This window comes from Ursus arctos, unplaced genomic scaffold, assembly GCF_023065955.2.
Source record: "Ursus arctos isolate Adak ecotype North America unplaced genomic scaffold, UrsArc2.0 scaffold_20, whole genome shotgun sequence".
Taxonomy (NCBI): Eukaryota; Metazoa; Chordata; class Mammalia; order Carnivora; family Ursidae; genus Ursus; species Ursus arctos.
Window position 1 is genome coordinate 21739306 of NW_026622875.1, and position 15536 is coordinate 21754841.

General features: G+C 43.7%; 1 protein-coding gene across 3 annotated transcripts in view; it reads right to left on the reverse strand.

The window, feature by feature from the left end:
- ZBTB38 (zinc finger and BTB domain containing 38) overlaps positions 1 to 15536 on the reverse strand; it is a 132590-nt gene that overhangs the window by 110572 nt on the left and 6482 nt on the right. For all 3 annotated transcript variants that reach the window (XM_044383452.3, XM_044383451.3, XM_057316050.1), the window contains exon 2: positions 9430 to 9672. The gene's annotated coding sequence lies outside the window, so the exon portion shown is untranslated. The remainder of the gene's footprint in view (positions 1 to 9429; positions 9673 to 15536) is intronic.

The window sequence follows — 15536 nt, forward strand, 5'->3', positions numbered from 1 at the left end:
TTCCCCACCCACACTTTTCTTGTCCTGGAATGCCGAGGCTCCCACACTTGGCCTCCTGCAGCCAGCCTCTACTGTTGGTGCTGCTTGACCTGTTCCTCTCCACTGATTAGGCAAGGAGTGGACCACTCAGCATGGGCTGGACCCAGTTAACTCCCGGGTCTCCCTCTTCTAAATGTGATCCGAGGGGTGGCCAGTCTGCAGTCAGATGGTAGCAGTCACTGGTACCAGAAGGACCTGTAGATTCAGGGCTGGTAGCCATCTCGAGCACATAGGGACAGGCAAGAGAAAAAGAATAAGGTGGCCTGAAGTGAGCAACCAAATAGGTGAGCAATCTTCCCCTTCAGGTTTTCTGTGCTTGGCCACACCTGACACACCGTCCGAGGTGTTCTTTGCCTTTACACCAGCCCATTCCCCTTTTATTGAGCTGGTCGGCCTTGGTTCTGTTTTTTGCGTACAAACAAAGCTTTACTGGCCTGGGCTTTATATTGTCCTCTTGGGGTTCTGAAGGCCTGCACAAAGCAGACAGGTCTTCTAACCGCTTAAAATACCTCACTGGAGAGCTTCAACCACTTGTGACATTTTATGACCCCAAAATGCAAACTTCAAGAATTAAATGGCCTTTGCAAGTTCATTTGTCTAATTAAATCCCTTTCTGTAGGACATTTTTTTTCTTGGTACTATGTGAAATGCCCATTCTTTGGGCCAGACTCTTCCTTTTCTGGTGGTTCCTCAGGGCTACTGGCACTCCTTTCAGTGGTGAGCATGAATTTCCCCATGAGTGAGGTTTATCGCATCAGGCAGGGATGGAACAGTAAGCCCAATGGCTTTCAATTTTTTAGCACTGAATTTTTTTCTTTTGCAAATTAATGTTATTCAAAGCAATACAGAAGAGATATAACCCCAGCCGCTTCCGGATTTCTTCTCTCTGCACCCTTCCGCCGACAGCGGCAGGCTCCTGTAGAACCCAAGGGCTCTGGGCCCAAACATTCGGTGCACTGCTCAGGGCGGCAGAGTGTTTTACCCTTACTTTGGGCAAACATCGACGAGCAGCCATTGCATAGTATAGACACACTAGGGCCCTTCCCGAGCTCTCAAAATGCTCCCGAAAAACAGTGGCATGAAAGACCCAACCCACACACAAAGGAGAAACCGGGCAGATAAGATGCTAACAGCCATCAAACAGAACGTGTGCCAAGTACAAGGGCGTCACCAATGCAGTTAGGACTATGGGCTCAGAGTTTGGAGAAGGGGCTAGGCTAGAACGGGGGGGGCGGGGGGGGGCAGGCCCCACAGAGCAGCAGGAGGGGCTTCAGCAGGATTTTAACAGATTTACATAAGAAGAGAAAGTACAATCTGAGGGGTGGGGGTGGCAGGGTACCTCCAGACTAAGGGAGAAGCACAAACAAGGGTGGCAGTGTCTGTGATAGGAAATGGTTAGCTGATGAATTCGGCTAGATGACAGGGCCATCGGAGTGGGAAGATGGGAAGGGGCCAGAATTTGAATAACAGACTAGGAAAATTCAACTCATTTTGGAGACCATCGAGAGCCCTGAATGATTTAATTTAGAATTTAAAAAGAAAACATTAGGAAAAAGAAAAACAAGATAAGAGCAGAAATCAGACGTCAAGCTGCTCAGAGGCGGTGTCTGACATGGATCTGCAGGAAAGACAAAGGGTCAGCAAAGGGAAATGGTGATGACACATTTCCCTAACGCTGACCACCCCCCCCCCCAAAGGGTCAGAAGTCTTTGAGACTGGGGAAGGCAAGCTGCATTATCTTCCACTTATTCGTCATGCATCAAGAAGCACTTGACTCATTTAAAGTCATCCAGCTGAGGACTCTGGGGGTCCTGACTCACAGACCTTCCCAGAAGAATCCTCTCCAGCAAGAACACATGATCATGAGACATTTGCTCAGTGGCTGGTGAGAGCAGTCTGCAACTAGCTCAGGGCTTCTCAGGCCTTTCTCCTGCCTGAATCCGGGGAAGGGAAAAACCCCAAGTTACCCCCAGCTTCAGCTTATCACAACACATTTACCAAAGGAAGGTGGAGAAGCATGGCCAGAGAGTGAAACCTCTCCAAAATCATTACAGGGCAACACACACACACGCATGCACAGGCACACACGGTCACCCGTGGAGAAGGGGTGAATATCACAGAAGGTGTGAACACCGTCACTCTTGGAGAAGGTGGGTAAAGGTGAGGGCTGCACTTGGTCTGCCCTGAAGGAAGGCCCAATGCTACAGAATTCCATGGGGAAGGTAGTATAAAGACAGTCCCTCACCAGACATTGACTGATGGTGACACATCTAGGCTAGCCAGGTGTCTCTGTCTGTCTCTGTCTGCTACGTAATAAAGAATCCAGAGACATAGAAAGGGCATGTTATGGGAGGGAACTAGGCCATAACGAGTCTGCGTGTCCTGCACAAGGGCCCTGGACAAGACAGTGTGTGGCCACCCCAGGCCATCCTGGTCCTCCAGTTCCAGAGGCTGTGTTCTGTTCAACAGTTCCGTGGGATGGATGAGAATGACATCATCAGAAAAGGGGACAGAGAGAAAGGAGGACAGCCACACTCCCTGTCAGCAGAGGAAGGCTTTCCGGGAGGTTGTGCTGGACTTGCCAGCACCTCCGCTGAATTCGCAGGGGGTCTGTTCCTGAGGTTCTGGGGGCTGAGCGGAGGGGGCACCTGTGGTGGCCTTATAGTCAAGACAGTGTGTCAGCCATAGTTCAGCCAGTGACTCGCCACTGACGGGAAGGCCAGACCTCCCTGAGGTCACCAGCTGCCGTCAACACTGGACACGTCCACCTCCTGGCACATCCGCACATATGTGGAGGGGACTCAAACTAACTTCCCAGTGACTGTACTGTCCCTCTCCCACAATAAACAGGCCATCTCCCCTTTACTGATTTTCTATTCCAACTAGTTTTCTAAAATTTATAAATAGAATAACGTGTACCTGATTTTTAAAAATTCAAACAGTAGCAAAGGCTGTCCAAGAAAAAGAAAAGCAGCAGAGGTTTAAGGATAATTTTCTAGTGCTTAACCCATCAGTGTAAAGCAGCTTCACGTGGCTTCCATTTCTGTAGGCAAGGAAATTAACCCGCTTTGTGTATCCTTCCGCTCTGCTCTCCTCTGTCCCATCCCTAATGCCTGCCCCCTTCCTGTCACTGTTACATGGCACCAAGGTTTGTAATTTTTATGTTTTGTTCTAGAAACAGAATTGTTTATGCTTCATCTAGAGCTTGGTTCTTAAAATTAAAAACAAATGACCAGCATTTATCATATTCTAGTTGTGTGATTACTGTCCTCTCTAGAGGCAAGTGGAGACCCAAAGAGAAGAACACGTGGACATGTCCCTAAATTCGTGCTGCTCAAAGTGAAATGCAATGAACTAAGCTGGGAGGAGGACTTGGGGAAGGGAAGGAGTGAGGTAGTGAAGTTATTTCTCTTCAGCACGTTGAAGGAATTTCTCTGACTCCTGTTGTTGGGTTGGCATGATGGAGGGGAGGAACAAAATCAGGGCCCTTCATTCATGTATTCATCTGTAGTTTTTGAGTACCAGTTATGTGTTAGATAATGTGCTAAGCACTTAAGATGCATATAAAAGCATTTCCCGCCTTCAAAGAGCTCCAAGGGAGAGGCAGGAAAATCAAAGACAGACTAAAAACTCCAAGGCAGGGTTTTAAAATTGTTTTGTTCACTGCTATAGTTTTTAGATAAGCCAACTACTCAATGAATGACTGGGTGCAATGCCTTAGTTCTGCACAGTGGAGGCAGTGTGGGTTGGGGGAGAGGCTAGGGACGGGGAGGGCACCTATAAGAACACGGACGAGAGAAAGGAGCCCTGGAGAACGTCTCATATTTGAAGGCTCAGAGGACTTTCCCAAAGAGAACTTGGGTGGAGTAGTGAAGTAGGGGGAGGACGTGGGAAGAAACCAGGGAGAGGAGATCCCCAGTAGTATGGCAGAAGCAGGAGGTGAGTATGGCAAGTGGCAGATGAGGTGAAATGACAGGAGGAGGCAATCTACGAAGACTTGTGTGCTGGGCTGACTGCCTGGCCTTTGTTCCAGGGTGCCAGGGAATCTGGGAGGCTTGTCAGCAGGACAGTAGCATGGTCAGCTCTGTGCTTTAGAGACACCCCTGTGTGGGCAGGGGCAGAGGTGGATAGGGCTGCAGATGGGAGTTCAGCCAGGGGACAGGCTGTCTCTGGGATGAAGCAAGCTGAGAAGCTGAACTGAGACTCCGAGGGTGGAGAAAAGGGCTCAGCTCCGAGAAACATTTAGGAGGTAGAATCTAGTCAGTATGGTACCTGAGGGGCTTTGTGGGAAAGCTCACATAGGGTGAGCTCCTGATCTGAGTGGCTGATGGGATGGTGGCATCACTCACAAAAAGAAGGATTAAAAGAGCAATGGGCTCAGCAAGTTTCCAGGGGTGCTACGTACTGCTGTGTGTTGTGTGTGGGGGATGTCTAAGTGGCGACATCTTTAGACAGGTGGGTCTACTTATACATCAGCGAATTATTGGCAAGTAAGTGGTATATAAAGCCAAGGACAGAGAAATGTAGGATAATAGGTACATGAAAATGTATGAGAAACACCACTTTAAGGATGGACAGACCCAGAGAAGTCCATGAAGGAGACTGGGAGGAGCTGAACCCAGGGACAGGGTATCAGTCTTTCACTGTAGGGGTGTCTGTGAATGAATGAATGAATGAATGAATGAATGAATGAATGAATATGTATATTAAATTATTTATCCCTGCCTTTCCTTCTGGCTTTCCTTCTTGAAATAACTTCGAGCACTTGACTGTACAAGAACCTGTCTCCATTAATCTTAGGGCAAGAGCCGCCAGAAGAACAACCTAACTCTGGATGTGGTTAGGAAGTTTCCTGAGAATTTTCAGGAAATACTGGAAGTCATGAAGAGTCTCAGTTTTCCAAAGAGTGGTTTCTCTGGAAGTTAGCTTTTTTTTTTTTATTTATTTAAATTCAACTAGCCAACATATAGTACTTCATCAGTTTCAGACATAGAGTTCAGTAATTCATCAGGTGCATATAGCGCCTTTTTGTTTTTTAAATAATCTTTTCATTTTAGTTCTAGAGGAAAGTTGAGAAGATAGTAGAAAGAATTCATACACCCAGCACAACTTTCCCCTATTGGTAATGCCTTACATTAGTGTGGTTTGCTTGCCATAACTAATGGAGCAATACCAATACACCATTTTTAACTAAAGCCCATACTCAGATCTCCTTGTTTTTTTTTTTTTTTTAAGATTTTATTTATTTATTCGACAGAGATAGAGACAGCCAGCGAGAGAGGGAACACAAGCAGGGGGAGTGGGAGAGGAAGAAGCAGGCTCATGGCAGAAGAGCCTGATGTGGGGCTCGATCCCAGATCGCCAGGATCACGCCCTGAGCCGAAGGCAGATGCTTAACCGCTGTGCCACCCAGGCGCCCCCAGATCTCCTTGGTTTTTAAGGACTGTCTCTTTGTTGTTGCTGTTCTAGGAAAGCATCCAGGATTGGCACATTACACTTAGTTGTCCTGTCTCCTTAAGCTCCCCTGGGCTGTGGTAGCCTTTTACACCTTCCTTGTTTTTGAGGACTTTGATAGTTTTGAGGAATACTGGTCAATTATTTATAGAATTTCCTTCAATTTGGGTTTGTCTGATGTTTTTCTCACGATTAAACTGGGGTTATGTGTTTTGGGGGAGGAAGACGACAGAGGTAAAGTGCCATTTTCATCACATCATATCAAGGTACATACTCTGCGTGAGCTATCGCTGTCGATGCTGACTTGTTCACCTGGCCAAGGTTGTGTTTGTCAGCTTCCTCCTCTGTAATGATAGTCATTGCCTCCCTAACAAACTGTACTCTTTGGACGGAAGTCAATATTGTCCATCCTACACTTAAGGGGTGGAAAATTATGGTCACCCTCCTTGAAAGGAGCAGGCAGTTAACTTTTTAAATTCTTATCCTGCCTTTTCATTTGAAGGAAATTTCTCTCCAACTTCCTTTTCTGCCTTTCAGATACTCTCTTTCTTTTTTAATTTAAGATTTGATTTACTTATTTGAGAGAGAGAGTGCACAAGTGGGGTGAAGGGCACAGAGAGAAGCAGACTCCCTGCTGAATGCCGGACTCCCTGATGCAGGACTCCATGCCAGGACCCTGGGATCATGACCTGAGCCAAAGGCAGATGCTTAACTGACTGAGCCACCCAGGTGCCCTCAGATACTCTTTTAAGAACACACAGACCTGTCAAACTATGGAGCCTGACTTTAAAGGGACCTTTAATGGGACTTAACATAGCTAAATGGATCTAAACACATGCAATCTCAAAATACCACGTGGCCAGATTTTAATTTTTTATTTTAATTTTTTTAAGATTTATTTATTTACTTTGAGGGGTAGGGAGGAGCAGAGGGTGAGGGAGAGAGACAATCTCAAGCAGTCTCCCCACTGAATGCCGAACTCGGAAGGGCGTGATTTGGGGCTCTATCCCACAACCCTGAAATCATAACCTGAGCCAAATCAAGAGGCAGACACTCAACCAACTGAGCCACCCAGGCGCCCCCACATGACCAGATTTTAAAATGCAAGTGACTCCCCTCCAGATAGGCACTGTTTTACTACTGCGTCAGTCATGATGATTCCCTTTGAAGCAAGCCCAGAATGATGTCTTATACAGGGCCCATCCCTTGTCCACCCTGCTGGTGTTAGGTATGAGGACGCCCTAACTTAAAAGTCAGGAATGAGTGAAAACCCCTTAACAAGAGGGAAGAACTGGAAAGGAAGTACTTGAGAAGACTGATAATGTTCGTTGTATTGTACAGACAAATCATGTCCTACTTTGTTACAATAACAGCACTCTCTTCTATAAACCAAGAATATCATGGCAAAGGCACAAAACACGATCAGAGATTGCATCCCTAAAAAAAAGGCAAAGAATTTCACACCAAGGAAAGATTATTATTTAAAGACATAATGAAACTCCACCAAGAATAATATAACGTGAGTTAGGAAACACGGCACATGTATCTCAGCATAATAAATTTTTATAACTTAATAAAAAGTTAACTGAACTCTGATAAGATAAGACCCAACCCCGCTGCTTTGGTTTTCTCCAGTGGTTGTGTCCTGCTGCCCCCTTGGGGCCTAATCACAGGGTAAGGAAGAGCAAGGAAGTGACACAAACTGTTTTTCTCGCACTCTTTTTTTTCCTCCCTATTGCCTGGACTTTGAAGTTCAATGTCATGTAAATATTAACTCACTTCTTAAATAAAGCTTCAAAGAACAAACTGTAATCTGAGCCTATGATTTACCCCAACTTTTTCCCATGAGCTCTAAGGATTCTGATTTCTTCCCTACCAATATGTCTCTATTTCACAGAATTAGTTTGGAAATAGTCTTAACTTATCATCATCAATATTACTATTATTGTTATTGTTATTACTATGATGTGATTGAAGTATTTCCCAAAGAATGCCTGAGATGATTTTAGGTGGGAACATCCACTAAGTTTCCTTTTAAATATATTTAAGTTAAAAAACTAATTTGAGGGGTGCCTGGGTGGCTCAGTCATTAAGTGTCTGCTTCGGCTCAGGTCATGATCCCAGGGTCCTGGAATCAAGCCCCTCGTTGGGCTCCCTGCTCCACAGGGAGTCTGCTTCTCCCTCTCCCACTCTCTCTGCTTGTGTTCCCTCTCTTGCTGTCTCTCTCTGTCAAATAAATAAATAAATTCTTTTAAAAAGAAGTGTTTAAAAAAAAAAAAAACTAATTTGACTTGGGGCACCTGGCTGGCTCAGTCGGTAGAGCATGTGACTCTTCGTCTCAGGATTGTGAGTTCAAGCCCCACATTGGGTGTAGAGATTACTTAAAAATAAAATCTTAAAAAACAAAACTTAATTTGACTTAAAGAAAAAAACACATCAGTAGCAGTACACCTGGTAAAAGGTAGGGCAAAAATGATCACTGGCTGAAGTTTGGGACTTACTGAACTCTTGTACTGGCCAATTTCACAAGGGAAATTTACTGCACACGCAAAGCCTGGATTATATTATTATAACTTCGGGAACAACCCGCGGCAACTAAGATGGTGGGTTTGGTTTTTGGTTTTTGTTTGTTTTTGCTAGTCACGTTACCCATAGTTTTCTGTTATAATGCAATTGTGCTAATCATGATGCTCTAAATTACTCCGGAGAACCCTTCGAACCAAATTAGACACCTCATTGACACAATCTTTGTCAAGAGAAAGTTTCTCTGAATTTGTTTTAGAGATGTTTTTGGATTTTCTCCTAGGTTATATTCTATTTTCCCCAAATTAAAATAATATAAAATTATAGTGGCTTTTCTTAACATTGAAAACTTTAATGTACGTTGCTATTTGAATTGCTGAAGAAACAATCCCTTAGTTATGAGATCTTGATTTTATAAAAATTATATGTCTTAATTATCCCCTCTACCCCCACCATGGTGGTGTGTTCTTTTGCAAGGTAAGTGTCATGTGGAGTTGGCTTGCTGGACCTGAACTGTGTAGCCAGTATGATCTCAAACAAACGAAGACTGATACTTTTAAAAAAATGCTAATTTCCTTAATCTTTTTTTTTTGTCCTGCACTGAGATGTTTTTCCTTGACACATAATTGAATGCTTTTGAGCGTTTGCTGAATTACTGCGTGGTTAAGTCCCCTCAACGGCAGGAAGCTTAGATATTTGTAAATTTCCTCAGCACACCATTTCTAATTAGTTAACCTTTTCTAAATGCTAAGCCAACCAGTTTTAGTCAGTTCTATCACTGCACGATCAGTTTGCATTTTTCCATACATAAAGTTCTTGGTTGTTTTTATTTGAGAATTGGATAGACAGAACAATGGCTGTTAACGTTACAGAGTTTTGAATTTATCTTAAACTATGGTCACTGCTGTTACCTTTATGCTTAGGCTCCAAAGAGTACATTTGTTGTTATTCTGGCTATTACTATTACTTTATCTTTATAAATACATCCTTCATTCTGCAAAATGACTTAATTTGTTTTATTGCTTCTAGGTATCAGTGGTAGTGCACTGAATTAGCTTTGACAACACAACTATGTTATCATCCCATTATTTCTGAATAATACATTAACATTTGTTCTGTTCCTTCCCATTCTCCAATCCCTTCTTCTCTCCTCTCTCTCTTTCCCTCCTTCCCTCCTACTGTCCTTTCCTTCCTGCATCAAACATTTATTGAACATCTACATATCAGGCACTATGCTAGATGTTGGGGATGGATGAACTCTTGGCTCCCCATGAAGCTTATTCTATCAATTTAAAATCTTTCCTTCCTGTTTATTCCAAAGATCATGTGGGAAAAACACAATTATGAAATTCATGGAAAAGCAAACAAACATGGACCGCTTTCACTGAATTGGAGAAAAAGCATGTCACCCACCTTTAGCTGCTGCAGAGTGATCTTTCTTTCTTGTGGGCTCTGGCTATATCAACAATCCTTCTTTTCCCCAAGAACTGGCTCTGGGGAGGGCATTCTTCCTCCTCTAGCAAAAGTAACCCTGGGTAGGAATGTTGGGATGGACACCAGGAGGATGAGGCCCAGAGCAGCCAGAGAGTCCTCCTAGAAAACTCAGATGCCCATGCTCGTTTGGCGTGGCTGCTTGAGGCCTCTGGTAGAGAACTCCTGTAGGAAACCACAAATGCACAGGAAATTGAGGAAAATCAGATAAAGGCAAACCATTAAATGACATATGTACAGAAAGGAAACAGTTAAGAATTAACCCAAATTAATTTAAGGCTATAAGAACAAGTGGTGCAACGGTTTAGTTAATCAGTAGCTAGTTTCCAAAGCTAGGGCATTTGAGCCAAATGACTAAGGACCTTCAGAACTATAAGGGGGCAGGTGGTTAGAGAAATGGACATATCACAGACAGTCACAGATCGCCATGGGAAGTAGGAGTAGGCACTGCACAGTGGACCAACATAGATTCGTACATACATACATCTACCCGCACCATACATCTATTGATCCATTCAGCAAATGCTTGTTGAGCACCACTGTCCTAGGGATGGTGTTGAGGATACAGCAGTGAGCATGCCCTCATGGACCCTAACATTCAGCAGCATGCACGAGGCCCACCAAACAACAAACTGGAATTTAGGTAGAGTATACAAAGAAAAGACAATGTTAAAACTCGAGTCTGCTGAGTTTGGCTAGTTTCTTTGGAATATCAGGGGCCCAAAGAACCTTCCGGTGGAAAAAGTTATCACTTACTCCCTTACCCTTTCCCTAATCTGAGGTTGCCTCCCTGTCTTTTCATCCTCTTTGTTTACTTAGCAAGACCATGTCACCGTCCACATCTTTAGGCTCAGGCCCATCTATACTCAGACATCTAGTCCTGCCCCAGTAGGAAACATAAGACCCTTGGCTGTTCTGTACTCGGTCAAGAATCAGCTTCTTGAGTTTCTGATTTCTTCCCTGTTTCTGACCTCTAAAAATTGAATTCAAGTTCCTAGACTTCCCAGACTCAATATTTATCTAATATCCTGTTTAACTAATACCCATCAATCTACATGACCCTACTCAAATCCCTAACCCAGCCGTGAAGAATTGGAGTTTGGAGTGTGACAGCCTGGTCAGACGGCTAGGGAGTATAGTCAGTGGACTGAGGTGAGCAAAACCAAAAGTGAGATGGGTTAAATGTCTGGAGATCAAGTCAGGAGATGTAGTCCACAAGGATCATAGTCTACAGGGGTCATGTTGCTTCTAGAAGATTCTTCCAGAGATAATTCAACCTATGTTGTGGTTTGGAAATAGTTTAGTGGTGAGAATAAAGGGTCTCATTGTAAATAAAATCAGGAAAAAGACCATGTGTAAATTCAAACGAGACAGAAGGGTATAGAAGGATGACTATCCTTTTTTTTTTTTTTAAGTAGGCTCCACACTGGGTGTGGAGCCCAATATGGAGCTTGAAGCACTAAGCATAGAAACACTAGCTTCATACAGCAAAAAGTGCAGTCCTTTCTGCCCATGGGTCTTGTCCCCATGCTACTTAAATAAACTTAATAAGGCCTTAAAAATTCTTTCTTGACCATTGTGCTCAACAATTCTGTAACATTTTCAGTGGCCTGTACAGGGATTAGAGAGTGAATCCAAGAGCTTTTGTGTAACTTGGTAAGTCTCTTTTATTTCTCCAGCCTCTACTTCTTACTTGTTCCTTTCCGGAGATGTTCTGAACACTATGACCCTTTGGAAAGTGTCTTGTGTTAGTGCTCAGGAGAGAACCTGTTGCTGGTGGCTACACCATGGGAAGGGATGGACTCCTGTTGCTCCACTAGATACTATTACTTTGGCTGTAACAGCATTGGGCTCAGAAATCTGACTCTCCTATTTTTCCTGTTCTTTTAATGCTTACATTCTTGTCAGGCACAGGATGACCACATAAGTTGTTTGGACAGCCATCAATCTCAAGACTCCTGTGTCAGGTTTCTTCCTAAAAAACCCAGTGTGATCCCTCGATTAGCATAAAATCCAAGAAACATCTGACCATACATGCCTCCTGAAAGGGACTAGTCAGAGCTATCATCCAGTTGGGGCACTCACCCAACAGGGGACCGCTCCCTTGAGGCTGAATCATGGATGAAGCTCCCAAGAAAGTTGTCTGGATTAGACAGGAATTCCCGCTTTTGTTTTTGTTTTTGTTTTTGTTTTTGTTTTCATGTCTCTCATTTATCCTTACCTAAGGGCTGTTTGGCATTCTCAGTCCTGCTCTCAGATTGAAAGTACTTCCTAACAAAGGCCAGGACCTCTACTCCATCCATTCACACTAGACTACTAGGCTTACAAAGGGTACTATTACTGATTGCCAAATACATCAACTCCCTCAAAATGGAAAGAGGCAGCCCCAATCTCTGTGGTGTTTCAGTCCATTCACCAGCACCCACTATAGTCTAGGATGCAATGGAGAAGTGAAGGGAGGTCAACATCCCTTCTCAGGTACTACAAAGGTGTCAGAGGGCTGAGAATGAGGGATGCCTCCCACCACTCTGTACCCCAGGAACCTCTGTCAATATTCCTGATGGTGCTCCATTTGGAAGTGGAGGGAGATTTTGGTAATGGACTCTATAATTAGTTAATGTGCTCTCCTTGTTTTGTAGGGATTAACTATGAAATCAACTTCCTCATTCCGAAAGGATTGTTCTCTGGGCTGTCTCATAGCACATTGGAATCAATTTGGACAACAAGATTTAAAGAAGTGCCTCAACTTTTTCTATAATAATGCCTGGCCTCAATATTCTCTGGAGGATGATGAAAAATGGCCCATTAATGGGTCCTTAAGCTTCAGTACTATTTATCAATTAGACCTTTTTTGCAGGTGTCAGGGAAAATGGACCGAAGTGCCCTACATACAGGCCTTTATGGCACGGAGTCAGGACCTTAATCTAAGTGAGACTTGTAGATGTGTCTGGCAAGATTCCAGGCTCCCCCACCTTCAGAGTTTTCATACAATGATTGTGTAAATAGACCACCCCAAGCAAAGAAAACAACTGAGTCAAACAAGAAAATCAATCAGCAGAAGAAAAAGTCAAAATAAGCCCACAAGCAAGCCCAGGTCCTTTAGTAACTCCCCCTCCATATAAACCTTTGGAGCCCTCTGCTCCTAGCCCAATGGGACATACTAGAAGCAGAACATCATACCTACTGAACACTTAGACTAAGGCAGGATTGTATCCACTTCAGGAAGTAGCAAATGGGGAAATGGGCACAATTAAGGTACATGTCCCATTTTCCATGTCAGATCCGGCTCAAATAAAACAAGAACTAGCGTGATACTCAGAGGATCCATTCAACTTTATAGACGAATTTCACCAGGTGTCTCTAATCTTTGATTTAACCTGGCAGGATAGCTATATTATTCTAACACATTGCTGTACCCCAGAAGAAAAGGCCTGATTTGGACGGGCACAGAATTTGCAGATGAGCTGACAACTAGGGATAGAAATCATTATTCAGTAGGAGGAGATGCGGTTCCTAATGCTGAGCCTCACTGGAATTCCCAACAGGACAGACCTGGCAGGGAAAGATGAGACCATATGGTCACCTGTTTATTAGAGGGAATGAAAAGAGGATTTTCTAAGCCTGTCAATTTTGATAAAATTAAGGAAGTGACCCAGGATAATGTTGAAAATCTAGCCTTATTTCAGGGGCGTTTAATAGAAGTAATTCGTAAATATACAAATTTAGACCCAACCATACCAGAAGGGATGCTATCCTAAATATGCATCTTATGAAACCAGTCAGCATCAGGCATTCACCGTAAACTGGAAAAGATGGCCCTAGGCCCTCAAACTCCAACCCAATGGCTGCTGGAAGTGGCCAGTGGAGTCTTCAAAATAGAGATATGGCTCTAAAACAGGAGAAGGACTGCAGGGCTAAAATACAGGCAGAATGCAGGCTTGAATATTGGCTGCTGCTACTGCAGATCCCCCATAATGCCTGGCTAACCAGGGGCAGCAGAAGAAACTGCTATCAGATGGAAGTTCAGGTAAGACTCCATGTTATCGGAACAGCCAAACTGGACATTGGAGTAAAGAATGTCTAATAAATGCTTTCAACCAGTGCCATTTCCGGCCTGCAAGGCAGAGGGACACTGGAAAAGAGACAGTCCTTGTCTCCAGAGAGAGAGAGAGAGAGAAAGACAGGAACTCATTTCCCAACCCAAGAGCAACAACCTGAAGAGATGGCATGATGGGGCTGAGGCTGGTCTGGCTCCGCTGAACATCAAGATGGCCAAGCCCCAGATTACCCTGGATGTGGGAGGTAAGTTCACTGATTTTCTTATTGATATGGGAGCCACTTACTCTGTCCTTGTTCAGCACTCCAGCTTGACCTGTCTTTCTAAAATTACTGGAATAGAAGCAGAACCTAAATCATGTTTACAAACTTCTCCTTTAACCTGTAAATATGAAAACCAATTAATTACCCATTCTTTTCTGGTTCTCCCTTCCTGTTCCACTCCCCTACTGAGAAGGGGCCTCATGTTTAAGTTGGGAAGCCAGTTCAAACCAACTTGACAGGAGGATGGTCTCTGCTCCCTGAGGGTTGAAGAAAAACCAGGCATCCATCCTTGAATTCTCCCTAACGTTTGGGAACAAGTAGACACATGAGCTTGGAACTGTGATATCCCAGGGAAGGCAATACAGGTCCATTCCATCAAAATAGGCCTAAAGGATCTTGCTACTATTCCACACAAAAAACAATATCCTCTTAAGACAAAAGCCAGGACTGGACTCCTACCATTTATAGATAAATTTCTTAAATATGGAATTCTTAAACCTTGCCAATCCGCTTATAATACTCCCATTTTGCCTATTAAGAAGCCTAATGGAGAGTACAGAATGGTACAAGACCTTAGAGCAATAAATGAAGCTGTAGTCTCTATGTACCCTGTAGTGCCAAATCCTTATACTACACTGACTCTAATTCTGGGCAATACAGAATGGTTTACAGTGCTTAGAACAGGATACCTTCTTTTGTATCCCCTTAAGCAATGGGGCCCAGCCTCTATTTGCCTTGAAATGGACTCCATTAGAAGAACATCAAGCATGCCAGCTTACATGGACAGTCCTACTGCAGGGATTTAGAGATAGTCCCCATTGTTTTAGCAATGCACTCAGAAGAGAACTTAGAGATCTTACTTTGCCTCAGGGAACAATAGCACAATATGTCAGTGATATTTTAATATGTAGCCCCATGAAAAAGGCCTCAAACTATAATTCTATTGTAGTACACTCTCTCGGAGACAGAGGATACTGAGTATCATCCTAAAAGGCTCAAATTTCTAAACAGAAGGTACAATACTTAGGATATGAATTAATTCCTGGACATCGTTCCCTGTCAACTGAGGGAAAAAGAACAATAATAGAATGGGACCTCCTGTCATAAAAAAACAACTCTGAATCTTTTTAGGAATGGCTGCATTCTGTGGCCTATCGATTCCAGAATTCTGAGTCTTAGCCAGTAGGGGGCCAAATGAAGAGCCTTTAAAATGGGACAAAGAACAACAACAAGAGGCCTTTCAACAACTAAGAACTAAACTATCCTTGGCCAATCTCTGGCTCTACCAAACTTATAAAAAGCCATTTACCCTATTTAAGGCTGGAAAACAGGACCAAGCCCTAGGAGTACTAACACAAAAACAAGGGCATGAATCGAGACCTGGAGGATGCTTTCCCAAAGCCGTTGACAATGTAGCCCAAAGACGGCCAGCATGCCTCTGAGCAGCAGCAGCTACTACATACCAGAAGCATCTGAACTTTCAATGGGACAGCCATTGACAGTGATGGCTCCTCATCAGGTTCAAGGAGTTTTAGAAACTAAAGGACATCATGAATGACAGGGGGATGACTGACTAAATATCAAGCCATGCTTTCAGACTCCCACGATACTGTTCTCAAAACCTGTCAAACCCTAAACCTGGCATACCTCACGCCTGGACCAGACCATGCTACTATTGTGTCTGAACGTGACTATAAAGAGGAAATAGA